Below are 15,039 nucleotides of genomic sequence, written 5' to 3'. Positions count from 1 at the left end.
TGGCCACTCCTAAACAGAGTGGAGAGTGGAAATGATAGTCTTCCATTTACTAGCTACATACTCAGATAAAAGGGGAGGGTGCTATAATTAGTGGAAGGGGAGAATAGATAATAGTGAAACTCTCCTGTCTCTGCTCCAGCCCTTATGTTCCTGCCTGACAAAAAGAATCCAAAAAGAAAGGGGGTTCACCGTTAGTCCAGACTACATTTTGCCTTGGTTTCTACTGCTGATTCCAACACATTTCCCGAATCTTCTAGGAACACACAACCAGGTGGACACTACTGCCAGACACCTGGCTCTTCTCTATATTGACAGTTCCAAAAAAGCATGGACCTAAGTCTTACCTTAGCAAATTGGAATATACTATAAAAAGCTAATTGAGAAGGAAATTTTGGTAAAACCAAACAAAACAATGAGAACATTTAGAGGGTTGAAAGTGAAGTGCATCAAGATACACACAAAGAAAAGTTTTGGGTGGAAAAATATTCCTTAATTGGCCTTAATGTTAGATAAAGATATAAATCCTAGATCAGAGTACATGGCAGTCGTCTACCAGAAACATCATTCTGTCTGAGAAACTGGGAATTTAGTTAAACCTTATGTAAATTCTCCGTATTTCTGTTATATCTCTGAGACCTCTGGCCACATCCTTACACTGTTGTTGAAATTTACATCTCTAATGAAGCCTGTCCATATCTCTGGGTCCACAAAAAACCTTTTACTATACATTAGTTTAACCTGTACCTTTGTTAACCTGAATTTCTTCTTTTTTGTTTCTTCGAAATCTTTAGTTCTTTGTTTTCTGGAGATGTTTCCCTCAACCCTGACCCGTCATGCTCAGTCATTTACAGTGTCTTAAATTCCCAGTTATCCAGTTTTGAGGCCTGGTTCTCCCATTAGTGAAATGATAGTCTTCAACTTTCCTTCACAGAAGCAGACTAGTTAGTTCTCAATATCATCATTTCCTGAGCTGACTGCTTTGGCCTGGATGTTTGTGTCCCCCACCAGATTCATATGTTGCAATCCTAACTCCCATAGATGACTGTGTTAGGCAGTGGTGCCTTTGGGAGGTGCCTAGGTCATGAGGGTGGAGCCCTTATGAATGTGATTAGGGCCTTTTTAAGAGGCTCCAGAGAAATCCCTTGCCCCTTCCACCGTGTGAGGACACAGCAAGAAGGGCCCGGCTATGATGCAGGGACACGAGCATGTGGCAGCTTGACCTTGGACTTCCCAGCCTCCAGAATTGTGAGCAATACATTTCTGTCATTTATAAGCTACTTAGTCAGTGGCATTTTGTTACAGTAGCCAGAAGAGACTAAGACAGTGATGGTCTGGATTAGGTTGACCAGGGGGCCAGAGTCTGACCCTTACCCATTCCAATTACCCCAAAACCTATGGTAATTCTTTTAAATGTCAATTACATTTACCTCTGAGATACTTCAACTCTAAAATAATTCGAAAGGGTTTAACCTCAGCTCATCAGACTTGCTCACTTGCATGTCACTTCAATATTCTCTTAAGAAAAGGAGAAAACTTTCCAAGACTGCATAATTGCCCATAATGTCCTACTACTAGATTATGAATAAAATGCAGTTTCTCTAACTTTTGTAATTGCTCCAGTCTTCATAACTTTCTTGGAAATAAGGAGTCAGAATTTACATGGCCAACTGAAATGGTTTCAGACTCTTCCTGTTTATGGCATCCAAGGTAACTCAGTCTCTTTGGGGTATATCTTCAGGATTTATATAATTATTTTCCTATTTCCTGTCAAAAATGGTGTTCAAGAGTTCCAGTGTTATACTTTGTGCTGTCCTCTGAAGTATTGGTCTCTGTGAAAGTTTCCTCTCTGCCAAGTCACTGGACACCCTAATGTCACCTGCTGCTGACATGTGGTGCTGGTTAAGTCGAGACTGGTTCACTCACCTTGGCTGGGTTCTACTGGTCCTCATGCACACCCAGCCCCACCTGGGTTCTCTTGGCACAGACCCCCCTGAGTCTTACCCATACTTCCTTGGGCTATTGAACTAGCAGGTCCTCATTCCTTGCCTGAAAGCCCTACGCAGAACGCATGCCCTGCCCTCAGCTGTCTCCCATCTCCCCGCTAAAAAGACAAGGGAACTTTTGAGAAGTTGGTGGGCAACCCCTCCCTCCACCACTTGTAGCCTGCTACCTGGTAGCACATATTGTATACAGACTTCTTTAAACAGATTTAGAGTTTCTAGTCTGTACTTACATAAGCCAAAAGTACAACTCAGTGCTCTGCTCTGGGTTTCTCTTGTTATCTGTTTTTTCCCAACCGTAACACACTCCCACACCAGATTTTGGGTCTGGAATAATAAAAGCCCATCTGATCATTTGATCCACACATTTCCTTCTCTGGTTAGCTCTTCTCTTATTGTCCTAGGAAATATCTTTATATCTTCCTTTTTTAGGTAGATGTGCCTCTGACTTGAGTTGAACACAGTGTTTTCAAATTATACTCATTATACCTATTCTCAGTTAGTATAGATTATTCATCATTCCTAGAAAATTAAAAGATATATGAAATGTAGAAATGAAAAATGCTTAAATATCTCCTCAAGGGATAATTGCAATCAATATTTTATTACACATATTTTTCAGTGTTCTATGACTATATTGTCATTTGGCTGTATTACATCCATATCACTTTATATAGATAAGATCATATTGCCCAATGATTTCTTTCATTCTTGGAGATGTCAACCATTCTTGGAGATGTCTATTAATGAATATGCATAGACATCCCTTTTCAGAGATGTGCTATATTCCAGTACATAGAAAGGTCATAATTTTATTAATTCTTATTGCTGCTATACATTAGTAAAAACATTTTAAGTTATGTATCCACTTTAACTCATGTTCTTTTTCTTAGTCTTCTAACTCTACTGTATTATAGTTGAATTGTCATTATGAAACTATTGAGCTTTTAAAAAGCATTATGTTACAGTTAAGAAGATATATATTACATTTTAGAGCTAAAGATAACTAAAAGCCATGATACTGCTAAACTCTTCATAGGCTGGAGTTTGCTCAGACTCAGCTCCTAGGATTATGCAAATAAGAACCTAATCATGAAATGAAATTCCCAGTGTCTCTTATCCATTTGTTCTCATCCAAGACCTTGAAAACATCAAAGTACTTTCATTCTTTAAACGTTGGAAGGATTTCCAACACCAGTTTCTGAAATAAAGGCATCTATGTCCTGATCTTCCTTTTGAAATAAACAAAAATCAGTAATTGGAACTATATAGAATATATAGAGACTGAAGTCAGCTTTGGAGCCAGACTGCCTGAGTGACTTGAGTTAAACACAGTATTTACAAATCATAGTCACTGTACCTAGTCATCCTTGGCTACCTGTGTGTTCTGGGGCAGATTTCCTAATCAATCTGCATCTCATTTTTCTTATTTGTAAAATGAGACTGATAATGACTTTTGCCTCATACAGTCTTGGAAAAGTCTGGAAAATTGCCTATGTGAGCATTTAATATGTTATAATAATTTAGTAATTATTATTTCTGATGAACTTGGAAAGCAGCCACAACCAAAAGCCACACTCCATGAAGAAGAGAGATACAGGAAAAAATGAGGTGTGTAGTAATATAAGTCCAACAGCACATGCAGATCATTAGCATCATGCAAAGCCCTTCAGAATGCGTTCCATACTCTGAGGGTCCGATTCAGGGACTCCTTGATTCAAAAGGTGCTGGAGGGAAGCCTCCCTGCCTTCCATTTGACAAGCTAGTGTGGAAAGTAAGGCAAGAATGGCTGAGGCAACAGACAGGTTCACAACATGCCAGAAAGTATGAGAAAAGCACAGGGCACGCAGCCCTACAGATGCTGATTTTGATTAGGAAAGAGGGGTTCCAGCCAAATCACACCTAAATGCCTGCCGTCTTCCCAGGGCCCAGCGTTTTCCAGCCAGCCTAGGTTGGACCCAGACTGAACACAGCTGTTGGGGAAATGTCTAGTAGGAAAGTGATAGAAAGCTACCAATGCAACCTGGAGCTGTGTGCTGACCAGCTCATTGCCCTGCCCGACCTGCTCCCAACACCGCCTTTAACAAGCTGGCCAAGAGAAAAGGCCTCCCTTTCAAAGTGAGTAATAATAACCAGAGTAAAATCAGCAGGAGGTCTGTGCAAAGGTAAAAAAGGAAAAACCATACTAGACTCCTGTAGGCCCAAGGACTCTGTGTGCATGGAGAGCAAAACTCTGACCTTACTGTGGCAAATGCCTCACTTATTAAACAACGAAGTTATGAAGTTGGTAAGCAATTAACATTCCTTCAAGCATCAAATCAACCACCATCTAAATACTTATTCCCTGCATAGTCGATGTCCTTTTATATATATATATATATATATATATATATATATATATATATATATATATATCTGAAAAGTGATTCAGCTATGTATTTGAAAATATGGACATTCCACTACACATGGTAAAGAAACTTCTGAAAGGACATTTGAATATACATTTGAAAGAAAGAGAATCAGAGCATTAGTTTGGAAGAACAGAAGGAGGTATGTCATTGAAAAGAGTTAATAAAAACATTAAAGACATTCTTTTATTTCAGTATTCAGCTTTTAGCACACAGGGCATATAGTTCTTTGATTATGAAAGGGGTGATTTCTTTCATTGTTTGCCTTCTGTGAATGAAAAAAAATCCACTCATTGTTTTGGCCCTTTGTTCATTAGGTTAGTTAAAACAGATGCCTGAAGAAAATGGATATGGCAAAAGAAAAAAAAAGAATATTAAAAATATCTTTCAAATAAAATAAAAATCAAAAGAATAAAAGAAAATATTCAACACATTAAATGTTGGCGTACTGAGGAAAAGAGTAGAGCCAATTAAAAAGAAACCCAAATTCATTCAAATATGATACAAGAAAATGTCCTTAAAATACAGGAGTATCTGAATATGCAGATGACATGATGTTTTGTGGCCCAGGAAAAAGCAATTAAAAAAATATGTATAACTCAGAGACAATCAAGTCACTTACAGGAAAAGTAATCATGCTGAAGTCTAACTTTTCCACATCCAATATTCAGTTTGTTCATTACACTGTTCTCTCTAGTTTAGAGAATGGTTGAAAATATTTTCATTAATGAATCAAAAATATATGGATATTCTAGATCACATTCTACACTTAGTATGGGAACATATTTCAACATTTGTATGAGCCAAATTTTCATTCAATATAGAAAGCAGTCTTACATTTTTAGAATATATAAGAACCCAAGAATATAGTACCCAATAACCCTTACTGAAAACCTGCATGGAGAATTCTGGTCCATTATATACTTAGCATATTATGAATATTGGAAATGAACATTGAATCCATTTAAATATAGAACTGAAGTTTAAAGAATAGTGAATATTATATTTACAGAAGAAAAATTTAAGAACCTTAAAAGCATTGACAAGTACATAAGATATAAAATAATATAAACATAACTAAAATAAAATAACTAATAAAATTTAAAAGTAAATAATAATATATTGTAAATATATATATAACAAAATATAAATATAAATACAAATTATAAAATAATAAAAATCAGGACATGAACAGAATATAATAATTGTATGCTGATTTCCTCAACAGTAGATATTGGTTTATACTGAGTTACACAATTAAGCTACAAAAGAACAAACGAATAGAAATAAAACACACCAAAAACTAAACAAGGACAATACAAGCCATCTACCAAAAAGAGTGTTTTTAGCGTTAAAATTAGAGAGTCTGTCTTCAAATGTGATACAAAAGTAAAACACATCTATCATTAATAGATATAAATAGAAGAAATGCATCCCTGAAAAGGGAAATAGCAAACTATCAGACTGAAAGCTTTGATTGTCAAACAACCCTATTATTTGCTATAGACTGTAAATTCATCTGAGCCAAATGATTATTAGAGATGGTAGAAAAGTAGAATGGTGGGCAAATCTAGACACACAAATGTAATCCAAATAAAAGCAAAAATTAATAATATCCAATATTTAATTCATAGAAAAATATTAAAAGAACAAAGGATACTTTATAATGAAAAAATATCACCCACATCGTATTGTAGTCATGAACTTTTGTATATAAAATTACAGCATAATTTGCCATAAAGATAAACCTATGAGAAGTAGGAGGAACATTAACAGCAAAGGAGATTTTAGCTTCCCTTTTATCAGCTTACAACATGTTAAGAAAATAAGGGTGAAAATAAGAGAAGATTTAATTAACAAGTAAAAAATTTTAAACACTTTTATAATATAGTGCTTAGGTGTCATACTTTTTAATGCATTTTACATATATTAATGTGTTTCAGCATTCTTTTCAAGTGCCCAAGAAACACACACAAATAACAGAAGTGTCCCAAACCACATTTATCAATCATTGAATAACAGAAATAGAAGAGCAAAACATGAAGTACTATGTTCAATTTTTTTTTTTTAATTTTACTCTTATTTAACTTTCATCCTGAGAGGAAATGAAAACAGTATTGTGAATTATGTATAATATATGTTAGTAAATTCTATGGTATAGGACTTATGTGACACAATGACTAAAGCTATACATAGAGTATCATGTATAATGATAACACCTGAATTTGTAAAAAAGACAAAGACAATATTAAATTCAAAATGTTATAAAATATACCTAACCAAAGCAAATCCAAAAATTAATAAAATTCTAATTAGAAAGAATTAGAAAATAGAACTCATTTAAATTGTAAAGAAAAGATACTTGATAACATAATATTTTAAAAGACAGTATACATACATATGTAAAAGAAGAAATAAGTGTAAAAACTACTTCAAAGGATTTCAAATGGATTAGAAGCTAACACCTAATTCAGTAAATAAATATGAAAACTTCACTGAAATGGAAATTTTTTCTATTAATATCTACATTACCTAAGCTAACATAGAAGTCATAGAAAATCTAAACAGATTAAATCTATTACAGGGACAGAGCAAGTTGTCAGCAGGATCTCTATTAAGACGATTGTGTACAAACATTTCCATGGGTGAATTAAATCAAACTTTTAAGAAGAGAAATATTCTAGAAAGCAGACAGCTAGAAAGACTCTTAGTTTTTCCAAATTAGTCTAATTAATAAGGCTAACATTCTCACAGTTTATAGTTACAGAGCCATCATAACTGGCATCATAAGATGCCATCATAAGAGCCAAAAACCTGGCAATTAAGTCAAAAAGTAAAAACCACAAATTGGTGACATTGATGAATTAACAATGAAAAAAAATCTCTATTAAAAATATAGAAGCCACTAATATATATCAATTATATATCAGCTAGAAATATAAAGATGTCTCAGTATTAGGAAACCTAATAAAATTACAATGCTTCAAATGGGAAAAAAATATGTTCAGTTCTTTAAAGGTAGAAAAGGCTCTGCTAGCAAAAATAAATGCCACTCCAGAGAAAATATTTCATAAAACAGAAATAGATGAATATTGTGTAATTTTTAATCTATAAATATATGATGGTTTAGGAATGTTCATATCTCATATACACAATAAACACATATTTGCATATACATAGAATCCATTACTTTCAATATTTCCATATGGAATAAACAGAAATTCTGATTCCCGTTTCTAATAAGGGTAGAAACAAGAAAGCCCCTTCACCACTATTCTTTTGTTATATATTATTACCTCGGGCACATAATTAGCTTTTCTTGTAGCCACTCAGTTGTCTCAATCAATACGTATGGAGAAAAATGAGATATGAAAAGTGGAAAGGAGGAGGAGGAAAAGTTACAACTACTTGCTGAATCTATAGATTCTTTCTTGGAAACAACCAAATGCCATTTGAGAAAATAAAAGCCGGCGATCCGAAGTCAGAGCGCAGAGGCTTTCGGGACGCCAGTCCGGTGGCGCGACACTCCCTTCTCCCCTCCTGCAGCTGCGGCAGGACCCGCCACCGTTCGGGACGAAGGGGTGGTCGGGGTCCCAAGCATCTAATGGGTTCAGGGCGATCCATCTGGAATAATCTGTGTTTCCCTGATGGTTGCTTTTGAGCCTGGTCAGTCCAACCCGTTAGTGTTTTCCCAGCCTACGGCCACCTAGACGCTACTCATTTCTCTTGCATCCTTCCTGTCTTCCCAGAATGAAAGCACAAAAGGGGGGATATGCCAGACACACCATTTTTATGCAGGTAGAGTGCAAACTCCCTCTTCAAGGGAGACAACCTCAAGTCCCATCTATCTGCTTTCTCTCTCCAGCTCAGAGTCTAGCTGTTCTGGGTATGGAACAGTCTTGTCTTTTAAGTTACATACGGTTCCCCATGATGCAGAGATGCATAAACTAATAGACAAGTCATCTGCCCCACCTCGCTCCGTGACATGTGCACACGCGCACACACAGATTAAAAACCACTGGTGCAGGAACAGCTGACAGCAATAAAAGCCCCAGTCAGAAGAGGGAAGAGTGGCAAACACAACAGCCCTCAGCAGCCCGTGTCAGTCAAGCTCTGCTGGGCAGGAATTGTACAGACGCCCTGTCCTGGTAGGAAAGTTCTTATTTGGACCCTGGTTCTGCGCCCCGGTATGAACATCCTTGTTTTGTTCTTAGAAACTTTTCCTTGAATCTGAAGTGGCCATTGGACATGACACCTTCTTTGGAAACTCTTGTCTTTTGAGTTGATTTCTGTGCATGTTTAGAAGCCTAGGGTTTGCTTTAAGGATCGAATAATCACATATGTCACAGTTCACGCTTCTAATTTTTTTTCAGCAATGCTATCCCTTCAAATCAAAGACAAAACCCAGTAGGTTTCTATCTATTTATTCCCAGTTTCACATGAAATCAATCATCACTAACTATCTCACCTGGTCATCATTTTTTTAACAGCTTGAACTATAATTCACTTACTATACACTTCACCTATTGAAAGTGTACAATTTGAGGGATTTTAACATATTCAGAAAGTTGTGAAACTGCCACAGTAATCAACTGTAGAATATTTTAATTACCTCCAAAGAAATCTCATACCCATTAAGAGTCACTGCTCACTCTCATCAGCACCCCCGTCCCCACCCTCCCTGCTGCTCTTCATCAGCCCTAGGTAACCACTACTTTGGTCTCTATAGATTTGTCTATTCTGGCCTTCCATATAAATTAAATCATTTACTATGTACTTTGGTGTCTGTTTTTTTAAACTTAGCACAATGTTTTCAAGGCTTTTCCATGTTAGACTATGTAAATAATACCTCATTTCTTTTTATTGCTTAATATATCATTGTATAGACATGCCACATTTTATTCACCGTTTGATGGACATTTGGGTTGTTTCTACTTTTTGCCCATCATGAATAATGCTGCTCTGAACATTCAAGTACAGGGTTTATGGATATGTCTTTATTTCTTTGGGGTATATTCCTAGGATATGAATCAAATGGTAACTCTATGTTTAAGGTTTTGAAGAAATGCCAAACTGTTTTTTAAAGTGTCTGCAACATTTTACATTCCAACCAGCATTTCTTGAAGGCCCTAGTTTCTTCCCAACCCTGTCAATACTTGACATTATCTGTCTTTTTTATTATCATCATCCTAGTGGGTATGAAATAGTAGCTCATTGTGGCTGCTCATTATTTTTAAGCCTTCAACTGCTTGATTGGCGATCTCTCCTGTTTGGCGCATGTTCCCTCATCCTCACTTGAATGATGCCTACCCCGAGGCTCCTGAATCTATAGATCTGGATGGTGGGTTAAAATCCTAACCTGAGTTTTGCTGCTGAGCTGGTTCCTAATGTCTGACAGAGAAAATTATTGGGAGGCATAGGAGAAAAGCTCTGAGATCATATAAAATTTTCTCCCTTAATCTTTTCAAGTGATAAATCACATTAGATGTCTTTATATGCCTTGAGTGGATGCTGCTTAGGCATGACATAATTTTTTTTCATAATCTTCAAGAATCTATTTGGTAATATTTTATGTCAGATTTATAGCTGGATTAATAAGTAACACTGAGCTGTTCCATTTGTCAGACATTCTTTTTTCAGTGTTCATATAAATGTTATAGAACTTTTACAAAATGAAGTCATTAGGTCTTGCTCCTTTGTACTATGTCTTCTCAAGTGCTTGTATACAAGAGGGATTTTTTTTTTCCTTAACAATTTAATTTAGCTTGTCTCTTCAAATATGTGGGCTTTGTGACTTTGGAGCTTGGAACAAAAGGACTAGCAAAATAAATATTTTTTTTTATTTGGGATTTAGTTCCTTTAATGACTATTTGTTTTCTCCAATTTCTCATTTCTCCTTTTCATATTTTGTTTGAAAATTGTCCAATTACATCACTGAGTCTGCACTCTAAAATATGTCTTCAATCTATCCTATCTCGAGCACAATGGAAAGTGACCAACTAGAACATAAGTATCTCTTACCTAGACAGTTGCAATAGCCTTCTAACAAATTTCCCTTTTTTTACTTTCTCCTCTCTTCAAGTTTTCTTTCCATCCAATAATACGAATGTGATTTCAAAATGTAAAATAGATTGTGTCATTCTCCTGTTTAAGGTTGAGCTCTCTGCTTGGCCTTTTGATAGTCCAAGGATGATACTTGTCTCTTCACCTGGGATGCACAGATCTATGAGCCAACCTCTTGAAGATTTACCCCTGCAGCAGTTGTTCAGAGTACCTAACAAGGTTCTTTCCAAAAGGGTGCAAGGGCTGTTTTTATGTTGACCTCTATTCCAGAAGACCAAGTATCTAAGTTTCATTTCATGCAAAGCTTGGTTAGTTGGATATTGAAGAAGAGCTGCCCATAACTTTTGATAAGACTGTGTGTACTGATTGAGTTCTTTGTACTACTTGACCATGTCTTCTTGCAACAAAGTAGAACCAAAGACCATAAGTGTTGTTATTGGGTTTCTGAGTTGGACTTTGCCAATTTATAGAGAGCCAATTAACTGCCAATTGATCGATCTTATTGTAATTATAGCTATGGACATTATATTGAGTCTGAGAAGTTCAACTGCTTTGGAATTTTCAGCTCACATTAGTATGAGAACTCCTTCCATTTACCTGAAGATCAAGGATGCTACAGACCACCTGGGAGCAGCAAACATTTTTTATAAAGGGTCAAATGATTAAATAATTGAGGTTTCTGTATTTATTGTTCCAATAAAACTTTATTTAAAAAACAGCTGGCAGACTAATTTATCCCATGGGCCATTGTTTGCCAACCCCTGGCAAAGACAGTGGAATGTTTGAGTAACTGATAGCACTTTCAGTGACCCTAAAGATAGATTAGGCTTTCCTGAGTTGGAAACATGAAATTGAATACATTTTTGCTATTTTCTGAGTTGTAGCCCTTCAGGAGGGAAAGGACTTCGCCCATCCTGAAAATAAGCAGACAACCAGAGCACATTCATATTCCATTGCAGTAGGTACTAGCATGGAGTTCATTTAAAAATATTTGCATGGGTCCTGCCATCAGTGACTTCTGTCCATGCCCCATCTTGACAATTTTGCTAGAATTGTGCTTTTAGCAAATGAGACACGCACAAAAAACAGATTCCACGATTTTTTTTTTTAACTTACCTACCAGTGTTGCTTTAAATAGTGGCCAGTTTGTTCATGCTGTGGTGGGACGATCTCATGTAACGTCTTAGCGAGGTTCCATATGACCTCCTCTGCCACAGCCAGATCACCTGCTTAAGAATGTCAGAGATTCTTTTAAGTAGTTTGTGTCCACACCATGTACAATATTTTTTATCTGAGTGTGAGGCTGAATTGTGGTATTCTATAACAAGTTCTTTGAACTCCACTGAAAACTTGGTTTGGGAGCATGTCACAAGTCCCTTCACAAAGACAGGCTGGTCAATATGATAATGAGCCAGGGTGTTTCCCTCAGCTTTTAGACCAGCCACTTTTTAATGATTACTTTAAGTACCTTGATAATAGGAACTTCCTTTGCAGTGTTAGAGTGCCTAGAGGTTTTTGACTTGTCCAGTGTGCTAGGGTTCCTTCTGAGATTGGGGAGATTCAATATTTCCAAACCATCTTAAAGTCACAGACACCCTGAGACACTTCTACAGTCTGTTTATAAATCAACTTACTTTCTCTAGCCAATTGGAAACTGCTAGTAAAGGCAATCAGTTTGGTCATTTGAAATGATTTACTCCCTATTATGGGATTACATCCTGAAGATGAAATGAAGTCGGTAATTGAATAGCCAGATTAACGATTTCTCATTTCTGCCTATAGGTATATGATCCATTAATACACGTCTAGATTTTTCTAAGGAGTTTCTAGTAAGTGTACCTGGTGTATGGATGATTCTGAGATGCATGCTAACCACTCATTTGTTTCTCCTTCTTTTGATAAGAGGAGTGTTGATGTGTCTGAGTTACTGTGATGAATAGTAATACATAAGGGAGAACTTCACAATATTCATGAAATGTAAGACAGCTTGTGATGAAATGAGTATTTTTCAGTAAGTAGCAAAAGTTTATTCATTCAGAGGATCTTTAGATTCATGAAAGGCCCCAAAATTATGCCAGTGACTCCTTCATGTGTTCCATGACAGCTTCTATAGCCTTGAGGGAACATGGCTTAGCCAATGGATCAAAAAAAAGTCTAATTAGCTATTAGCCCGATGAGATGGCTTATAAATGCACACAGAGAAAGGTTTATGGCAGTAGGCAAACCTAGAGAAGGGTGTTAGAGCTAACTTCAGTCTGCAAAGTACAGTCTAATATCAGGAACAGAAAGAGAGAAAATGATTTCAGAGAATGTGGGAACCCAACATCTGAAAAACTTGGCAAGAACTAGAATTCTCCAGAATTGCCTTTTAGTTATCTGCCAGGGAAGCTTTAATTAACTTATGGTCAATTAGAGATAAGAGATTTATCTCCCTTAGGCATATCATATCTCAAATAAGATGATGAGCTATAAGGTTTTTGTTTTTAATTTTTGACACTGTGTCTTTTTTGTGAAAGGTGAGTTTTAGAGCATCTTCAGAGTTTTGTAATAAGTAACCCACATATTGGATGAGGGTATTATGGGGGAATTTGAGATCCTTATTAGAAACCAGTGAACAGTAAGACAAAGCCTCATTCAATATCTGGGACACGACTGTCTGGGCATACTTGTTGATTCTCCCAAGGGAAGGTGAACAAGCACTGACTAAGTGTAAATGGATTCTAACTCAAACCATAACTATAAAATATGATTCAGGTGGAGGTGAAGGAAAAAATAACACTTAGAAGGGACTGCAAGAGATGAGTCTTTTGGCTATTAGTCTTTCAAGAAAAGTCTTAGTCATTTTCCTTCTGGGTTTGAATGGTATTGGGTAAATAATCAGATGAGTCAGCTTGAACTTGATGCATTTAGCTTCCATAACCCTGCCAATATGGATAGAAATTTTGGCCCACAGGGAGGCTGGTATCTTTTGGACATCTTAAAGCTATGTCTGAGTTAAACACAAAATTAAGTCGATGTCCAAATTAATTGTGATTAATTGGATTAATGGGGACACTTCCTAAATTTAAAGTAGACTTTCTGAGGATCTCTTAATTTGTCACTTCCCACTTATGTAAAGCATATCTTCTGATTAAGTTGTTTGGCATGGTATCACAGAGGAGAAGAACGTCTTTTATAAGTCAAAACACAGCAGACATTTAGCAAAAATTAATAAATGTTTCAGATTTTAAAAACCAGTAGATTCTGCCTGAATCCAGTATATTCTGGTTATACTAACTCTATGTATCCCTGAATATCATAGACTCAGAGAATTTAAAGCTATAAGAAATACTCAAAATATATCCATCTGATTTAACCACTTTTATTTACCATGAAAAGCCTGAGAATTTCAAAGCAGGAATAACCGTCTACTTATCCTTGTGTCTTCTCCCAACATTTTTAGATAGTTTTGGACTCTGGTACAGAGTAAAAAATTCTACAAATATTTTGGTTTTAATGAAACCTGACCTCACAGGATAATTAAGTCTCTGTTGAAGTTACTACCCTATAATAAAACTGATCATGTCATTCTCTCATTTAAAATTATTTTCCACTTTTTGCATTGCTTCCAGAATAATTTTCAAATGATGTAGGTTGGGTCACATGGTCATTTACTGTATGGTGCCCAACTACTCCTTCAGTCAGTACACCCCAAGTATTCCACACAGGGACACAGTACAAAGCCAGTCATTCTCCCCCCAGTTCTGGTTCATTGAATAGTTTACCCTATTCATAAGGTGACTTAAGGAAGGAAATGTTCCAAATTCTCAGGGAGACTATTCTCATTAATAGCTCCTACAGTTAAAAATTTTGTATGTGTTTATATTTTAAGCATATCTGGTTATGTCTATTTCATTTCCTTCACTGAAGATTAAAATATATATTAAAAAGTCTACAATGATATAATGTAGGCAAAGATGTGCAACTAGGTACTCTTAGAACTTCTCTTCTTAAAACTAAATATTTCAGTCATACCATTTATCTCCCTGTTTTAGCCCTTTGAATCATTATTGTAGCTTTCTCTGTACTTTTTCCAAGTTCCCCTCATACAGAAAAATGTGAAGCATTGCATAAAACTGTTTATAGTATTTGTCAAGCTTTCATTTGTAAGACTTAGTCCAACAATGTGGTGATGCAATCTACCCTCCTGTTTGTTTATGTATGAAAATGTATTGTGTTTGCATTTTAACAGTGGCAGTCCATGACTGATTCATGGCCACTGATGAGTCACTTTCTTGATTATGTCAGGCCTGTTTGTGATCTGCACAACAAAACTATGTGATGGATAGCTGGATTCTAGAGTTTAAGACAGGAGCAGATGTTAAGAGTTTGTGCTCAGCCCATTGAAAGAGGCAACCAAATAATAAGTCATCTACAGAGTCTTCTTGGAGCAATCTGGTGACAAACATTGCCTTATAAAAGTTAAACTTTAAATTCCACTGAAACACACAGTTCACATTGGAAAAATGTGAAAACATTCCTCACCCACATTCACATTGGAAAAATGAATGACAAGAGTTGTTTGTACT

This window comes from Manis pentadactyla, chromosome 13 (assembly GCF_030020395.1).
Source record: "Manis pentadactyla isolate mManPen7 chromosome 13, mManPen7.hap1, whole genome shotgun sequence".
In the NCBI taxonomy this organism is placed as follows: Eukaryota; Metazoa; Chordata; class Mammalia; order Pholidota; family Manidae; genus Manis; species Manis pentadactyla.
The sequence above is the reverse complement of the archived record's forward strand: the minus strand, read 5'-3'. Positions refer to the sequence as shown.